The 17,639-nt window shown below is 43.4% G+C and overlaps 1 protein-coding gene across 1 annotated transcript in view; it reads left to right on the forward strand.

The window, feature by feature from the left end:
* PPP2R3A (protein phosphatase 2 regulatory subunit B''alpha) overlaps window positions 1–17,639 on the forward strand; it is a 337,220-nt gene that overhangs the window by 98,122 nt on the left and 221,459 nt on the right. The window lies entirely within an intron of this gene.

The following is a 17,639-nucleotide window of genomic DNA, read 5'->3' on the forward strand; positions in this document are numbered from 1 at the left end:
TCGAGATACATCTTCCTGTTCAGCTTGCTGTTGCTACCCGTGTGAATTAAATCCTGCTTAGTTACTGAGCATGAAAAACAATCGTAACGGCTTTTTGATTACTAGAAGCAAGTAGAGAATGTTCAGCTTCTTGCTCTCATTAGATCTGCTCGGTGTGTGTGTGTGTGTGTGTGTGTGTGTGTGTGTGTGCACACGCACACACAAAGCTATTGCTCGCTTGCTTTGAAAATGTGATTTCTAATATTTTTTTATTGTTAGTGTGTGAAGAGTTAAACCATCATTAGTCTGTGCTCTGGGGTCTTGGGAGGGCTGCCATTATTATATAAGGCTGTCCTGTGATTTCTTTGGATTTTTTTTTAAAATCAATTTATTTATTGTGTCAAATGCGGCAGCAGGGCAAGAACACCCAAACCTCCAAGGTGGTAAGTTGCATAGCCAGGAAATATGGTGTAGAAGGATTCTGGGGTTCCAAAGAAATAAAATAAAAATAAAACGTGACTTTGCTCATCACATGCCACTTATAAGACCTCTTTCACATTGAGGCGTGGAGCCGCAAGGACGGTATAGCCGCGCTATTTGTAGCGCGGCTATACCGTCGTATTTACCGTGATATTCGGGCGCTAGCGGTGAGGTTTTAACCCCCGCTAGCGGCCGAAAAAGGGTTAATACCACCCGCATTACCGCAGCATTACCGCGCTTTCCCATTGATTCCAATGGGAAGGCGCGGTATAGGAGCGGTGAACACAGCTCCTATACCGCGGTAAAGATGCGGCTAGCAGGACTTTTGGAGCGCTCCTGCTAGCGCACCGCTTCAATGTGAAAGCCTTCTACACTACACTACACTACACGGCAGGTTTTTTCATGCGGTATAGCAGCGCTATTTTTAGCGCTGTACCGCATGAAAAATGCCTCAATGTGAAAGGGGCCTTAGGGCTATATATTTGGATTAAATTAATACAGATTAACTTCTTAGAAAAATAAATACACCAGTTGATTCCATGACTGAATTCCTGATTACGAACTAAAAAAAAAATCAAATGTAGCTTCACATTTTTCATTATGAAGTCACAGCGACCTCCTGAATCAATGTTGTACTCGGCATGTGGCGAATATCCAGAGGCTTTCTCTCAGTACTGCATACAAGTCAGGAGCCCAAAGGCAGAAAATGTTTTTTATATAGCTTGCTTGGATGTGAATGATCCATTTACTGAACTTTCCAAACCTCATGCAGTCTTTCCTGAACCAAAATACCGCCCTTCAGAGAAGACGGCCCCCCCCCCCCCTTGTTGACCTCATCAGCATGAGACTGGAAGGTCTGGTTAGAATGTGATTCAGCATAAAAGTAGTGGAGGTACCACTAGGAAAGCCTTGGACATTCTCCCTGGGAAAAAAATTCTAACAAGGGAAAGTCAAGCCTATCTGTGATTAGCCCATAGTCCATACACACACTCCAAAATAAGCACTGTGTATGAAGCTGATGCTCACCTTGCACTCAAATCCAGAGGACAATAAACTGTATGTAAGCATTTGACTTGATATGTTGAAGTGCTAACCTGAGGATTAGATCTGTGCAAGACCAATGCAGCAAGAGCTGACAGCGCCTGCCTGTGTTTTTATGCGTTTCCAATGCCCTGTACACACGATCTGAGTTTCCGTCGGAATAAACTACGACAGGTTTTTCCAACGGAATTCCATTGAAGCTGTCTTGCATACACACGGGCACACCAAATTCCGACCATCAAAAACGCAGTGACGTACAACACTACGACGAGCCTAGAAAAATTAAGTTTAATGCTTCCGAGCATGTGTCAAATTGTTTCCGAGCACAAGTGTTTTTTTCTTCGTCGGAGTTCCATACAGACGAACAGAATTTCCGATAGAGATTTTTTTCCGTCGGGGGAAAAAATAGAACATGTTCTCTTTCTAACTCCGTCGGAAAAAGGGGGCATACACACGGTCGGAATATCCGATGGAAAAAGTGCGGAATTTTTTCTTCGGAAATTTCGATCGTGTATACGAGGCATAATGCTCTTGGTGTTTTGCATGCCCATGACCATTATTGGTAACTTCCTTGTCCATGGTCATACTTTGTAAAAAGCCCTGCTCTTCAGAAAAGTCACCCTCATTGCCTCATTTCTAGAAATGACATACAGAGAAGAAAAATGTCACAACTGTAATTCATAAAATCTATGTACAACTCTAGTAGTGCAACGGATTGCCGCGGCTCCGGAGCTAGGCCGAAGCCGCGGCCTTTCCTAATGTTATGGCTTCGGGTCAGCTCCGGAGCCACGGCCATAACATTAGGAAAGGCCGTGGCTTCGGCCTAGCTCCTCTCTGTTTACACCCACAGAGGAGGAGGAGCCCGCACTCGTGGGACACACCGCTGGGAGTCATACTACTGGGGGTGTCTGTCTGTGATACCTAGGGGTGTCTGTCTGTACTACCTGGGGGGGTCTGTCTGTACTACCTGGGGGGGGGGTCTGTCTGTACTACCTGGGGGGGGGTCTGTAATGAGAGGGGGGGTGTCTGCACCGAGGGGGTTCTTTACTGAGGGGGGACTATAGTTGGTGGGAAGGGGGGTGACGCCATTTTTTTCTGCACCGGGTGACACCAACCCTAGTGACGCCACTGTGGGGGGGGGATGTGGATATTACAGTGGGGGGGGGAGATGTGGATATTACAGTGGGGGGGGGGGGGATGTGGATATTACAGTGGGGGAGAATTTTTATTTATTTTTTATTTTTTTGCTGATCCGTGACTCCTCATCCGAGGAACCATCCGAACCGTGAGTTTTTTTGATCCGTTGCACCCCTATACAACTCGGTAGCAAAAATAAACATTAGCATAATGGTATTTTTATTATTTTTGAGAGCTTTGGCACATCATCAGAAGACAAGGGGTGGAGGCACACATTGATGCCAGAAGATCTGCTTACGTCTATCATGTAGAACAAATAACTGGTCTGTACACAAGGAAACTGTCTGTATAAATAATTTTTAGACATGCTTGTGTTTATAGGTGTAGATATGTTTCCTTCAAAAATGCACGTTAATGAGTCATCATTTTGTTTACTATAGTCACATCAGCTAAGAGATGCAATTTGATTGGTTTCCACAAATTACCGCACGTTTCATATCAGATTCTTCTTGTACCAAATTGCATTGTAACTGTAGTGTTTGCCTTCATTTTGTAAAGTGCTCTGCAAACTGTTGGTGATATATAAATTCTGTGTAATAATGTTTGGCCTTTGCATGCTCTTGCTGAATGAGTTTGGCAGCATAAAAGAACAACAAATGCTCCTGCGCTCAAGAGATTACTGTGCAGTTGATTGAAGACGTGGGTCTTTGCTAATCAAGCCACCATATCGGCTGTGCTTCCACTCTCAACAGGTCAGGGGAAACCCAACAGAGACTCTAAAAAGAAAAGGGAACATAGGGCGGCCAGCCCCACGCATTACCTTTGCGACACGTTAATATTGTAAAAAGTTTAAAAATATACTCGCAAACAAATGATAAAATCAAGCAAATTGTATAAAGTCCACCATTCGTCCCATCCAGGGATACCCCTCGAAACACAAGTTTCTTTGGACTCTACATCCCACGACTGTTACTAGCTAGCAGACCTTGCTGGATGGGACAAATGGTGGACTTTATATAATGATTTTATCACTTGTTTGTGAGTATATTTTTAAACTTTTTACAGTATTAAAGTGTCTCAAAGGTAATGTGCGAGGCTAGTGTGCCCCCTGTTCCCTTTTCTTTTTAGAAACTGAATAAGTTTGTGTTTGCATCTTTAAATACCAATTCTGTTTGAAGAGTAACCTGACATATGAATAAGCACTGATTTTGTGCGAAACGTCAGCTGTTCCCCTGTTCCTGTTGTTTTGATCTGGTGATGTATTTGCTGTTCATTTAATAAAAGACAACCTGTACGGTTTTTGGAGTGCGACCATCCATCCTTCATCTATCTTTTATGCTTGCCTAGTGCACCGCCAGCACCCTTGGAATCCTGTAACAGTGTGTGACCGTATAGTAGACCCACCTGGAGCGGTGACTTTCTTTCTTCTAACCTGACATAGCTTGACCTCCTGCGGTTGGTTGCTGGGGTGGCTCTGAGGGAGAGGGTGTTTTAAGTGCTGCCTTAGTGCCTACGTAATTTGGTGTAGCCCCTGCACTGCACCCTCAGAAATTGTTCTCTGACCCTTGCACACTGACCAATAGGGCTGTGCTGCATGTGGAAACTTTGTCAGTGTTTTTGAGCCAGCTGGCTTTTCTTGCCTGTTCTCATGCCCCAGTCTGCCCTGGCAGTTCCCCATCATTCTGTGAATATTATGGATAGACCGAGCACTACAGAAGATCTGGCCTATCCTGCTTCTTTGCTACACTAAAGGCTATGATGTAGTCTCGTTTTACATGTTGCTCCTCCCCTGGTAATTGCATCAGTATTTAGCGGGTGGGCTGGAGACCCAAGCTGCTGCATTGTGTGTGTGCAGAGGTCCAACTCCAAATGTTCTGCCAGCACAGAATTTTGGGCCTAATCCTCAAAAACCCGGCGCAACGTAACTTTTTCCATTTAAGTTACACCGCCGCAAAATCTCTAACTAAGTGCCCGATCCACAAAGCACTTACCTAGAAATTTTGAGCGGTGTAACTTAAATCCGGCCGGCGCAAGGCGTTCCTCTTCAAATGGGGGAGATTCCCATTTAAATTAGGCGCGCTCGCGCGCCGGCCGTATTGCGCATGCTCGTGACGTCATTTTCCCGACGTGCATAGCGCGAAATTACGTTACGCCAAGCTTTGTGGATCGCGACGGGTCAATAAAGTTGCGTCGGGGGAAAAAAAAAGATACGGCGAAAAAAAAAAAAATTTAAAACAAAAAAAACGCGTTGCTGGACAGAAGGGTCTGCTTTTAAAAGGTGTAAACAGTTTACACTTTGTAAAAGCAGCCCTAATTTTACACATGCAACTTAATACTTACGGAGAAAAAACAAAGCTGAAAAGCTTCGTGGATCTCCGTAAGTGCTAATTTGCATACCCGAGGCGGCATTTCGACGCAAAATGCCCCCAGCGGCGGATGCGGTACTGCATCCTAAGATCCGGCAGTGTAAGTCCCTTACACATGCCGGATCTTTTGTCTATCTCTTGGAAACTGATTCTGTGGATCAGTTCCAAAGATAGAAACAGGGATACGACGGCGTATCAGTAGATACGCCGTCGTATCTCTTTTGAGGATATGGCCCTTTAAACCTTGCTGCAGCTCCTTTTTTAGTTATTTTTTTTGGTTGCTTAGTATTTGGTACTGTATATACAGCATGACGGGAGCTAAGGTTCACTTGGACTTTAATGTTGGACTTCTAGTTTTAATAAACCAGTTTATAAATAGAAGTTTTGAATCCCTGTAACCTTGCGCAGTCCCAAGATTTCACATAACAGAATTGTATGCGTTTTAGTCTACGTGCACAGTGTTGGATGAGGCAATATGTGTCTGACTAGTAGGCCTATCCTTATCATACTATTCAAGCTATGCTCATATGACAAATTGCATTTCAAATATAGATGACAATAGCAAGCAGAAATGTCTGTTATTCACTGTGCTATTTGTCGTCGTAGTTATTTGCAGTCTAAGGGACAGCGTGACCGTTTTTCTGTCGCCTGCGCGTGTCTGACACTTTCATTACTAAAGATTCTGAATATATAACTGACGGCAGCAATGTAGAAGAAATGATTTAAAGGTCTCTACCTAAATTTTTTTTTTTTTTTTTAAACACGAACGATAAAAAATGTCCTGGATCTAATATATCCCGGCTATAAACAAGCTTTAAAATTCCTCTCCGGTGGCCTCTGTTACTTATGTTTCCATTCCAGTGCTGCAGCCTCCATCAGTCTCTTTTGGCTTTGGACTTTTCAGGGAGTGTTGAATGCCTGTGTCTACTGCTGTAACTCCATTCTCCAACTCCTTTGTCAGCAAAGGACTCAGCAGTGATGTGAAAGTGAGAGGATGGAACCACAGTGCCGCAGCAGGGGAGCACAGGCATCTGACACTCCTGGAAGTGTTGAGTGTCAGGAGTCTGACATGCTGCAGAGCTGGAATGGAGGTAAAGCGGGAGAGGCATGTATCCAGAGAGGTGTGCATAAAAGATCTTATTGCATGGAACTTTTGATCTGGATTTTTTTTCCATAAGACCTGTATATAGAGAAATGTAGCCTGCCATTGGTAACCTCATTCAAGAAATGCTAGTTAATGGTTTCTTGTTACAGTACTTTAACCACTTCCCCACCGCGCCATAGACAACAGACGTTTACAGTGTGGTGGAGTTATTCTGGGAGGACGTCCCTGGGACGTCCTCCCAGAATCCTTCACTCACGCGCCCCCTGGGGCGCGCTCCCGGAATTATCTGTGAGCGCCGGGTCTAGAAGACCCGGCGCATCACAGATCGTGGTAAATTGCCGCTGATAGCGGCCGTTTACCACGTGATCGCTCCGTCAAATGACAGAGCGATCACTTGTAAACAAACCGGCGTCATGTCATGACGCCGGTTCCTCCCTCTCCTCTCTGTACCGATCGGTACAGTGTGAGAGGAGAGGGGGGAGAGCGGAAGCAGCAGCAGCTGCTGTGGGCTGGATCTGTGACAAATGCAGTCACAGATCCAGCCATCCTTCCCTGTGCAATACTCTGCAATACCCCCATACTCTGCAATACCCCCCACACTCTGCAATACCACCCATACTCTGCAATACCACCCATACTCTGCAATACCCCCCATACTCTGCAATACCCCCCATACTCTGCAATACCCCCCATACTCTGCAATACCACCCATACTCTGCAATACCACCCATACTCTGCAATACCACCCGTACTATGCAATAGTACGGATACTTTGCAATACCCCCCATACTCTGCAATACCACCCATACTCTGCAATACCCCCAATACTCTGCAATACCCCCAATACTCTGCAATACCCCCAATACTCTGCAATACCCCCCATACTCTGCAATACCCCCCATACTCTGCAATACCCCCCATACTCTGCAATACCACCCATACTCTGCAATACCCCCCATACTCTGCAATACCCCCAATACTCTGCAATACCCCCAATACTCTGCAATACTCCGCAATACCTGCTAATATGACAGAAACAAGATTTTTTTTTTTTTTTTTTTTTTACAGAATTTTCAGTGTTTTTTCCTTTTATAGCGCAAAAAATAAAAAACCCAGAGGTGATCAAATACCACCAAAAGAAAGCTCTATTTGTGGGAAAAAAAGGACAAAAATTTCAGATGGGCACAATGTTGTATGACTGAGTTATTGTCATTCAAATTGTGAGAGCACCGAAAGCTGAAAATTGGTCTGGTTAGGAAGGGGGTTTAAGTGCCCAGTGGTCAAGAGGTTAAGTCACTGACCTGGAACAAGCATGCAGCAAGCGGTCTGTGAGTCCGACCACCTCATGTGGATACTTGGTTTGGGTCATCGACTCAGAAAACTGCTAAGGCCTGAATGTCTGTCTGGGAACTAGTCCTTTTAGAAGCGGTAGCAATATCATATTTCTCGCCATAAGTGTAGGTTTTAATGTGGCGCGATCCATTAGGAGTACCAATGCACATATGTTTTTAAAATAAACACTCCTGTGCAATATCACAACGCAAAAAGGGGCATACACTGAATTCTCTGGTAGTTTATTTAACCGCTAATTTGAAATTAATAAACGGTCGAACACTATACAGTAAAACCTTGGTTTGAGAGTGTTTTGCAAGACAAGCTAATTTTTGTTTGTAAATGTTATCTTGATAAACGCGCAATGTCTTGATATACAAGTAGCGTCATGTCACAACAGAGTATAAAAGAGAAGAGAGGCGCCTCTCTAAGTGTAGCAATATGGTTACATTTAATAAAGGTACAACATTTAGCAACTCAGATGTGCCCGTTTTAATCATCAATCATCTAAGTATGCAGGCATCTTGGTGTAAAGCTGTCCACATAGACCATCCTCCTCACTGCCATCCACGTCATTCTTCCATGCTGCACTCTACAAGCCCTTCAAGACTCACTTTCAGAACGTTCTACTGCAGGGTAGTCTTCCTGAGCATGGTTGCAGACTGATAGCGGTGAGAGCCGGCGGTGCGGAGGGACGGTCTGTGTGGACAGCTTTACCTCAGATGCCTGCATACTTAGATGTGCCTCTTTTAATCAACCATGTGAGTTGCTAAATGTTGTACCTTCATTATATGTAACCATATTAGTACACTTGGAGGCTCCTCTCTTCTCTTTTATACTCCCTAACTCCTGCTGCATTTTGCTTCTAATCCCCTTGTGGATGAACATTTTATGGTTACACATTGCTATAATCTTTTTAAATGGACTATAAACTGAAGGACTTATGAATAAATGGTTGTGGAACGAATCTTTGGATTACAAGCCTACTTCTGGAACAAATTATGCTCGCAATCCAAGGTTTTATTGTACGCCTAAGAACATAAAAACGTGTACATTCACGCATGCCAAGGTGTTCTGTAGTTGAGATATAGCTGTAATTTACTTGTACTAGTGTGCTTTTGGTTGGTTTTAGGCCACCTGGCTACAATCTCTTGTATCGATCTGCGAAAAGCCTATTCCATATATGGCTTTTTACCATAAAGTGCACTGATGAGATCAGATAAACAAATGCAAGGCAACTGGATAAAAGCCTATGCATATTTAGCTATACAGGAGCATGCAATGAACAGGGTGCATATTATCTACCTAAAAGTCCTGAAAAGTGGCTTTTAAAAAAGTGTGTATTCTATCTCTCTTTTTTTTTTTTTGCCATGGGGGGGGGGGGGGGGGGGGACTGTTTTAGCACAAGTTTGCAAAGGGAACAAAGGTCTGATTGTTTGCTGATTGACACCTTCACTTTTACATTTTTTTTTTTTTTTTTTTTTTTAATATTGTCTACTTCTGAAAACTTTTTACATGATCTTAAATTCTCATTAGTCCTCTTTTTTTGCTCCTTTTAAATCATTTGTTAACAATACCGCTTTATTGTTATTAATGTCCTATTGGGCTGTACATTTTTGGCTCATGTCTTCAGTTTTATCCCCTCCATATGTTGGCTAGTTCAGCTGCAAGTTGGAGATACTTTACAGTGACATATGTTTTTCCTTTTCTAACCATGATGTCAGGGAGGTGACCTCTGGCCTGCTGTCGCAGGCAGCGTGTTACCATGGTAGCAGGTCTAGATGATGCTCCGGACATTTTTTTTTTCTTTTTCCCACGCAGAGGCTGAAAGAGTTTAGTGTTTTAGGACAGTAAAAAGTTTGACGACACGTGCAAATGTTCCTTGACACGTTTGCTGGTCTTGTAGCGGGGACATTATACGCTTTTCCCAATTACAGCCGATTTGGGAGGATAAACCACCAACAACTCATAATCGATGTCTAAATTTTATTTAGAGCTATACTTTTTGTAGTCGAATATGAGAAACCCCATTATATTTGTTGTGTTCCCAATACTGCTCCCCCCATACATACAGAGTAGGGTGAGTGAACGCGTCACCTTAGCACAGGAAGAGTGTTGGTGTCAGGATCGCCATTTAAAAATGGGGGAGGGGGCATTTTTGTTCTTTGAGTGTGGATATGTTTATACAGTGCTTTAAAAGTTCTTAACGTGCAAACAATGCTATAATGGGTTTGATCATTTAACTTCGACCTGTTGGTTTTAATAAAAAATGTTCACATTAATTTGGACAACAATGCCTCATAGTGTGCCAGTTATTTGTTGGCATGTTTTGCAAGTGCATGGTTTTGTGTGCTGGAGTTTATATAGAGGGATGACCTTTGGCACGCATGCAGAGGGGAGGAAGGGAGAGCAATAACTAGATCACATTTTAACAGTCTATTAGACATTCAGATTGGATATTTTACAGAACAGACTTGTTTTTGTGCAGTTATGGGAGTGCAAGCCCGATTATAAATTGAAAAAATAATTGTGCAGATATTGCTGATTTTCTTATTTTTTCTTCTGGCTCTGTTTGCACTCAGAGCTGTATGTAGACTTATAGGTAGATTGGAATATCTTTAGGGCGGCGTAGCCTAGCCTGTTTAGGCTACACCGCTGTAAATTAACTAGGCTAGTAGTGATTTTCAATCTACTTACCTGCTAATCTACGGCGGCGTAGCCTCAAACGAGCGGGCGTAAGGGCCCCTAATTCAAATGACTTGGAGGGGGGCGTGTATCATGGTAATGAGGCTTGACCTCACATTTTTGAAGTTTTTACACTGTGCATGCGCCGGGCGACTACATTTCCCAGTGCGCACTACGGCTAAGTACGCTGTACGGGCCTATTGATTTCGATGTGGACGTAAACAACGTAAATCCCGATTCGCGGACGACTTGCGCAAATGACGTAAAAATTTCGAATTTCGCGGTGGGAACGGCGGCCATACTTAACATTACTATTCCACTAGAGCATACTGTAGCTCTAACTTTAGGCGGCCTATCTCTTACGTAAATGGCGTAAAAGTACTGCGTCGGCCTGGCGTTTGTTCGTGAATCAGCGTATCCCCTCATTTACATAATCTACGCCGGCCGCAATGGAAGCGCCATCTAGCGGCCATCAACAACATTGCAATCTAAGATAGGACGGCGCAAGCCGTCGTATCTTAGATATGTTTAAGTGTATCTCTGTTAGAGAATACACTTAAACATAGGTCGGTGCAGATTCAGAGTTAGGTCGGCTTATCTGTAGATAAGCCGACCTAACTCTTTCTGAATCTACCTATTAAATCTTAGAAAGTCTGTTTGACTGTCTCTGAAAAAATAGAACAACCATGTGGCCCAAGATGCGAATGAAAACTTTGCAAGCAACTTTGCAACCATTTAAACACGGTGTAAGAAAATCCCAACATTTTAATTTATTGGTACGCCATGCATAACTATGCCGTAGGTTAAAGTCAGCCATTGCTAACCTGGATTTTGGGATATTCAAACTAACAAGATCGATAGATGGATAGATAGAGAGAGAGAAATATATCTCTGAAGTTCTATTTTTCCCATGAGCACAGTGTGTAAAGATCAGTAAACGTTGCACTACATTCAGAATCAAAATCGTTTTGTATGGAAATCAAAGTATTAATCTGCAGTAGTCAGTAACTTGCACTTGTACATACTTTATATAGTTCAATGTAATGAAAGTAGAATTTTACACTTTCTAAATGCTGTACAGATAGCTTCTTTCATGACCTATCCATATACCCATTTGAAGACCACCTTTACCTGCATGGGGTGCTCAGTTGTTCTCTGCATGCATGCAGGTGGTCTCAATGTCTATTGGGATGCAGCAGCTGCATGGACATAGCCACCGATCCCAATATGATAGGGTGACCAGACATCCCTGGTTTTCGGGGACAGTCCCCCGATTGAGGACACTGTTTCCGGACCAAGTCTGTCGCTGGATTGGATTTGAACAGGGGCTGGGGCAATTTCAAAGACAGTCAGTGCAGAATAATAAAAAAAAATCTGAATTGCACACCCCCAGCTCCACCGCTTCTACTAGCTTAGGGGGCCACAGAACACCTGTGCATCCCATGCAGGTTAAGACAACCGGTTGCAAAGGTGTACAGATACTGTAGGTATACCTTTTGTGAACGAGACCTTAAACATCCCTACAGCATTTAGAAATTTAAAAATTCTGAATGCTTAAATGATCCGTAAATCCACTATGGTCGTTTGCATGTTTTGCTAACACATTCTCTGGAGTTGTACTTAAAGCGGAGTTCCACCCAAAAGTGGAACTTTCGCTTTTACGATTCCTGTTTTTGACACTTCCGCAGATGAGACGCAGCCCTGATCTTCTGGAAGTTCGGCTCCCCTCCTCCTTTCCCCACCACCGGGGAAATTGGAAAGTGCAGCGCGCTTCGTGCATGCATAGTAGGGTTACCAGCTGTGAAGCCAAAAAGGCTTAAGTGACCGGTTTCCTTACCAGGAATGGCGGCGGCAGCAACAGGAGTCAATCTGAAGATCGGCTGGGGTGCCGACATCGCAGGCTCCCTGGACAGGTAAGTGCCCTAATATTAAAAGTCAGCAGCAACAGTATTTGTAGCTGCTAACTTTAAATTTTTTATTTTTTCACCCAGGCTTCACCTCCTCTTTAAAGTGGTAGTAACGCTGCTTGTGGTACTTTTACGTACAGGTAAGCCTATAATAAAGCTTACCTGTAGGCAAAATTAATATCTCCTGTGCACCGTTTAGGAAATATTCCATGGAGTAGCAACCAGTGATGTCACCTGCGCACGTGCTCCTTCAGAGGTTTACTTTACTACTACTATTACTACTACTTTAATCTCTTCAATTCGTCTCACACAATTAAGGGCTTTGCTTAGCATGCTTTAAAATTAACTGGTTATGTGCTCTTTGTGTATATACAGCACCAGAGTTAGAATCATTCTCATTCTTTTCTTGCAGCTTTTTATAGCTGTCTGTGTCTGCACTAGGGAGATTCTATATCTCTGTTTGGCATGGTGACCATGGTTACTGAAACAAAAAGTAAGGGAAAACTACAAATTTTGAGTTTTCATATTTCTATGGTTACTTTTGTTTTGACGACAGCTGTCTAAGAGGCGCTTTCCCTCTTTGCTGGTTATGTTTACAGAACAGGAAGTGAAGGGAACTTTTCCAGTTGGGAAACCATATGGCATAGAAGGGATTTAACTTTTCTGTATCTGGGGGGGGTTTAGGCTTTAACGGTAACCAGGGCTCAAGTCCTGCGGGAACGCGTGGGAACGGAGTTCCTGCACTTTTTTCACAGCAGGAACGCAGTTCCCTTTGCAGGACTAGAGCAGCCAAGAGCAGCCGAGCCGCCCGAGCCAATCCTTCACTGAGCGGCGATGCCCAGCTCGAGTCACTGTCAGGGGCAGGCGAACCTTAGTAATCCTTTATGTTACTGGCCGCTTCCTGTTTATGGATTCATCAGGTAGTGTGCGGGTATTCTGTCACTTCCTCGATGCCGCAATGTCTCCTGGGAGCTTTTGTCATTGTTCCCAGGAGACATTGCGGAGGTCTGCCGTGAGTCATCGTGGGATTTAGAAAAAACATGCGGTTTGGTAATTATGCATATGAGCGTATAATTTTTTTTTTTTTTTTTGGTGGGGGAGTGGATCTTGGGTGGGATTTCCCACACTTTTTTCCCCGGGACTTGACCCCTGACGGTAACCTTTTGTTGTTTGCCGCCTTTTGACTCATTACTATACACGGGCGGTCTGATCAGATCAGACCCCTAAGTAGAAATATTCAAATTTTGCAACCATCCTCACCTCTGTGACTGTTAGGCTTGCCAAACATTTTACAAGTTTCTTATTCAATTTCCTTTTAGATTTACCTTCAACTATGAAGTCATACGAATTTACATTTGTTTGGTCCCCTAAATAGTGGATTTATATTATATCTCCCTCTCAGACAGGCCTATTTTTGTGATCCCGGTATCCTCCAAGGGTTTGACCATATATCTCTTAAAAATATCCTCCTGACAGCTGAGCCATGTTTTTTTGAGTTTTATAAGATATTCCTCATTATTCAGGTAAGGGAATTCCTGGGTTCATTCTCAGCCTTTGCATTCTTGAGATATATTTATTGACTGGTTATGTGCTTGTGCTATTTTTTTTGATAGTCTCTCATTATATGAGTTGCTTATTTTTCTAATGTGTTATTCTCAATTTATAGTGATTATACATGCAGTACCTATCAAAAGTCTTCTGAAGAAGCCATCGTTTTTGGCGAAACATGTAGAGCTTGAGTTACTGCTTTTCCTTTAATCACATGGATATTGTATGATGATTTTAACTATGTTTAAATATATTTTGATATTTTTTATGTTGTGTTTTTTGGCACCTTTAAAAGTCCCATCCATTCTTTGTACTAAATTCTATGTAGTGCAAGGGCATCCCTGATTGCATACACATTGAAAGTGTTTAGGTTTGACCTCATATTATATGGTTTTGGTAAATCTAAAAGAAAATTGTATAATGTATGGCCAGCCTATTGCCCTCTCTCTGCCTTTATCTTATTGCTGTGTATGTATGTTGTGCCTTTATTTTCCCCTCTGGGGTTGTCTGTCTTAAAGGGTATGTAAAGGAATTTTTTTTATCTTAATAGCTTCCTTTACCTTAATGCAGTGCTGTTTTCATGTCCTCATTGTTCGTTTTTGCTCTCAAGTTGCTGTAATTCTTCTCTGATCTCCACACTTCCTGGTTGTCTGTTTCCTGATAACCACAGTGCTGGGAGCTTTCTCTCTGTGGTCACTAATCAAGGAGGTGTGATTACCGTGTGTCTAAAACCCCTCAGCACCATCAGTTTCGTTTTCCAAACCATCACTGCCCTGTATTGGCTATGTGGCTCTGTAAGGCAGAGAGGCAGGAAACAACATGCAAAAACAAAACTAGAAACTACAGGTACATTATATGATTGATTTTTATCTATTTTTAATAGTTTTTAAAAGGAATCGGTTAACTATTATGTCTCTATACCCTGTAAACAGTCATTTCAGCATACATTTTTAACTCCTTTTAACATTCTGCTAAAATGTGTGTATTTGTACTGCTTGGAGCTTGAAGGAGGTACACCCAAAAGCTTGTCCTAAAAATGTGGATGTTGGTGCAAATAAAAAGTATCGCAGACAGTACTTGGTGATTCTTGTTGCAAGTGTACAATTACCTCAAGCATCTTTGAATATTCTAAATGAAACAACTTGTGTGTTTTGCAGTGTAGTTCCACCTTCAGCTAAGAATCCACATACAAATTGTCTAGCTTTTCATGCTAAATGGTTGCATTGAACATTTTATTTGACGTGTGTTGTATTTGATACGGTAGTAGTCTGCTTTATACTTGCGAATGTGTGTTGTGTTCTTGTCGCTTTATCTCCTTGACTACCTGTTCCCTTGTGCTACCTGTATTAAAAATATGAAAGCAGCCACAAGGGCTTTGTAGCATATCCTTCAGGATGCAAAACCTGGAAAGCCTTGAGTTATGCAAAGTTAATGTGTTTTTATGTTGTTTTTTCAGCTTGTACCCACGTGTTTGTTTCTGTAGCTATATTTTACTGTAATGTCTATTGTTTTTGTTTACTTGTGTGTAATTATGCTTTCAAGAATGGAAGTGATTGTTTGTGTTAGCTAACCATATGGCGTACAAATAACTGTTGCACAGATGCTGTTATGTATTGTGCCACGTCCTCTGTGTTGCTGAACCTACTAGGTCAGGGGTAGGTAACCTTTTGAGCACAATGTGCCGAAAAATGTTTTCAAAGAAATTGAGCGTGCCGATTTTGAAACCAAAAAATGTCAACTTCACACTCTTGATCATGAAAAATGTTTTGTTTTATAAAGTAAATGCTTTAAACTTCTTGAGTAGTAGTGAGAAATTAACATCCTGCACTCTCGCATCTCATGTCAGCCCCAATTCCTGCACCCTAACAACCTCTGATCGTCGCCAATTCCTGCAATTTCACACCTCAAATCACCCCAATTCCTGCACCTTCACAACCTCTGATCGGCCCCAATTCCTGTACCTTCACAACCTCTGATCAGCTCCAATTCTTGTACCTTCACAACCTCTGATCAGCCCCAATTCCTGTACCTTCACAACCTCTGATCGGCCCCAATTCCTGTACCTTCACAACCTCTGATCAGCCCCAATTCCTGCACCTGCACACCATAGATCAGCCCCAATTCCTGTACCTTCCCAACCTCAGATCAGCCCCAATTCCTGCCCCTTCACAATCTGTAATCAGACCCAATTCCTGTACCTTCACAACCTCTGATCTGCCCCAATTCCTGCACCTTCACAACCTCTGATCTGCCCCAATTCCTGCACCTTCACACCTCAAATCACCCCAATTCCTGCACCTTCACACCTCAGATCAGCCCCAATTCCTGCACCTTCACACCTCAGATCAGCCCCAATTCCTGCACCTTCATAACCTCTGATCACCCCCAATTCATGCACCTTCACAACCTCTGATCGGCCCCAATTCCTGCAGCTTTACAACCTCTGATCAGCTCCAATTCACCTGCTCATCTGCCCCACCACTGTAACCCTCTTTCTCATCTGCTACACCACTATACCTCCTGCACATCTGTTCCCCTTGCTCTTCTGCCCCTCCAATGTAACCCCCTACTCATCTGTGCCACCAATGTACGTCCCTTCTCCTCTTCCCTGCCACAGTACCCCCCTGTACATCTGCCCCACCTCTGTACCCCCTGCTCTTCTGCCCAACCATTGTAACCCCCTGCTCATCTGTCCCACCAATGCACTTCCTTTCACATCTGCCGCACTGCTGTACCCCTTGCTCTTCTGTCCCACCGCTGAACCCCCTTCTCATCTGCCCCAACACTCCCCCCCCTTCTCATCTTTCCCACTACTGTAACCCCCTGCTTTTTTGTCCCACTGCTCATCTGTCCTAACACTGAACCCATCTACTCATCTGTCCCGCCACCCGCTTTCTAATCTGCCCCACCAGTCCTCACCTATTCCCCTGCTCTCCTGCCCCACCGCTATACCTCCTGCACATCTGTCCCACCACTAAAGCCCCTTCTCATATTCCCCAACACTCTACCCCCCTGCTCTTCTATTCCACTGCTGAACCCCCCTTCTATGGCCCACCCATTGCAGCTATAACAACTTACACTCTTCTGGGAAGGTTGTCCACAAGGTTTAGGAGTGTGTCTATGGGAATGTTTAACCATTCTTCCAGAAGCGCATTTGTGAGGTCAGGCACTGATGTGGACAAGAAGGCCTGGCTGACAGTCTCCGCTCTAATTATTCCCAAAGGTGTTCTATCGGGTTGAGGTCAGGACTTTGTGCAGGCCAGTTAAGTAACTTTACCGCAAACTCGCTCATCCATGTGTTCATGGGCATTGTTTGTGCACTGGTGCGCAGTCGTGTTGGTACAGGAAGGTGCCATCCTGTTCCCACAAATTTGGGAGCATGAAATTGTCCAAAATGTCTTGGTATGCTGACGATTTAATAGTTCCCTTCACCCCAAACCATAATCCCCCCCCCCTCCACCAAATGATTTGGATAAGTGCACAAAGCAAGGTCCATAAAGACATGGATGAGAGAGTTTGGGGTGGAGGAACTTGACTGGCTTGCACAGAGTTCTGACCTCAACCCGGTAGAACACCTTTGGAATGAATTAGGGCAGGGACTGTGAGCCAGGCCTTCTCATCAACATCAGTGTCTGACCGCGCTTCTGGAAGAATGGTCAAACATTGCCATAAACACACTTCTAAACCTTGTGGATAGTCTTCCCATAAGAGTTGATGCTGCAAAGGGTGGGCAAACTCAATATTAAACCCTATGGACTAAGACTGGGATGCCATTAAAGTTCATGTGCGTGTAAAGGCAGGTGTACCAATACATTTGGTAATATAGTGTAGCTTATGACAATGTGAGCCAAGAGGAACGGAAAAGCCATTCTTTTAAAGCGCTGCAATGTACTATACAGTAAAAGAAAATGAGTTACAGGACTTGAAGAATCAGACCAGAAGAACTTTTATTTATATAGGGTATGTTTTGTATTCATTTAGAAAGAAAGGGAAACATTATTACAGCCATACTTGATGTGCTTCTATCCTTTAATCTATTATGCTTTTCATTGGTTTCTG

Source organism: Rana temporaria, chromosome 4 (assembly GCF_905171775.1).
Source record: "Rana temporaria chromosome 4, aRanTem1.1, whole genome shotgun sequence".
Lineage (NCBI taxonomy): Eukaryota > Metazoa > Chordata > Amphibia > Anura > Ranidae > Rana > Rana temporaria.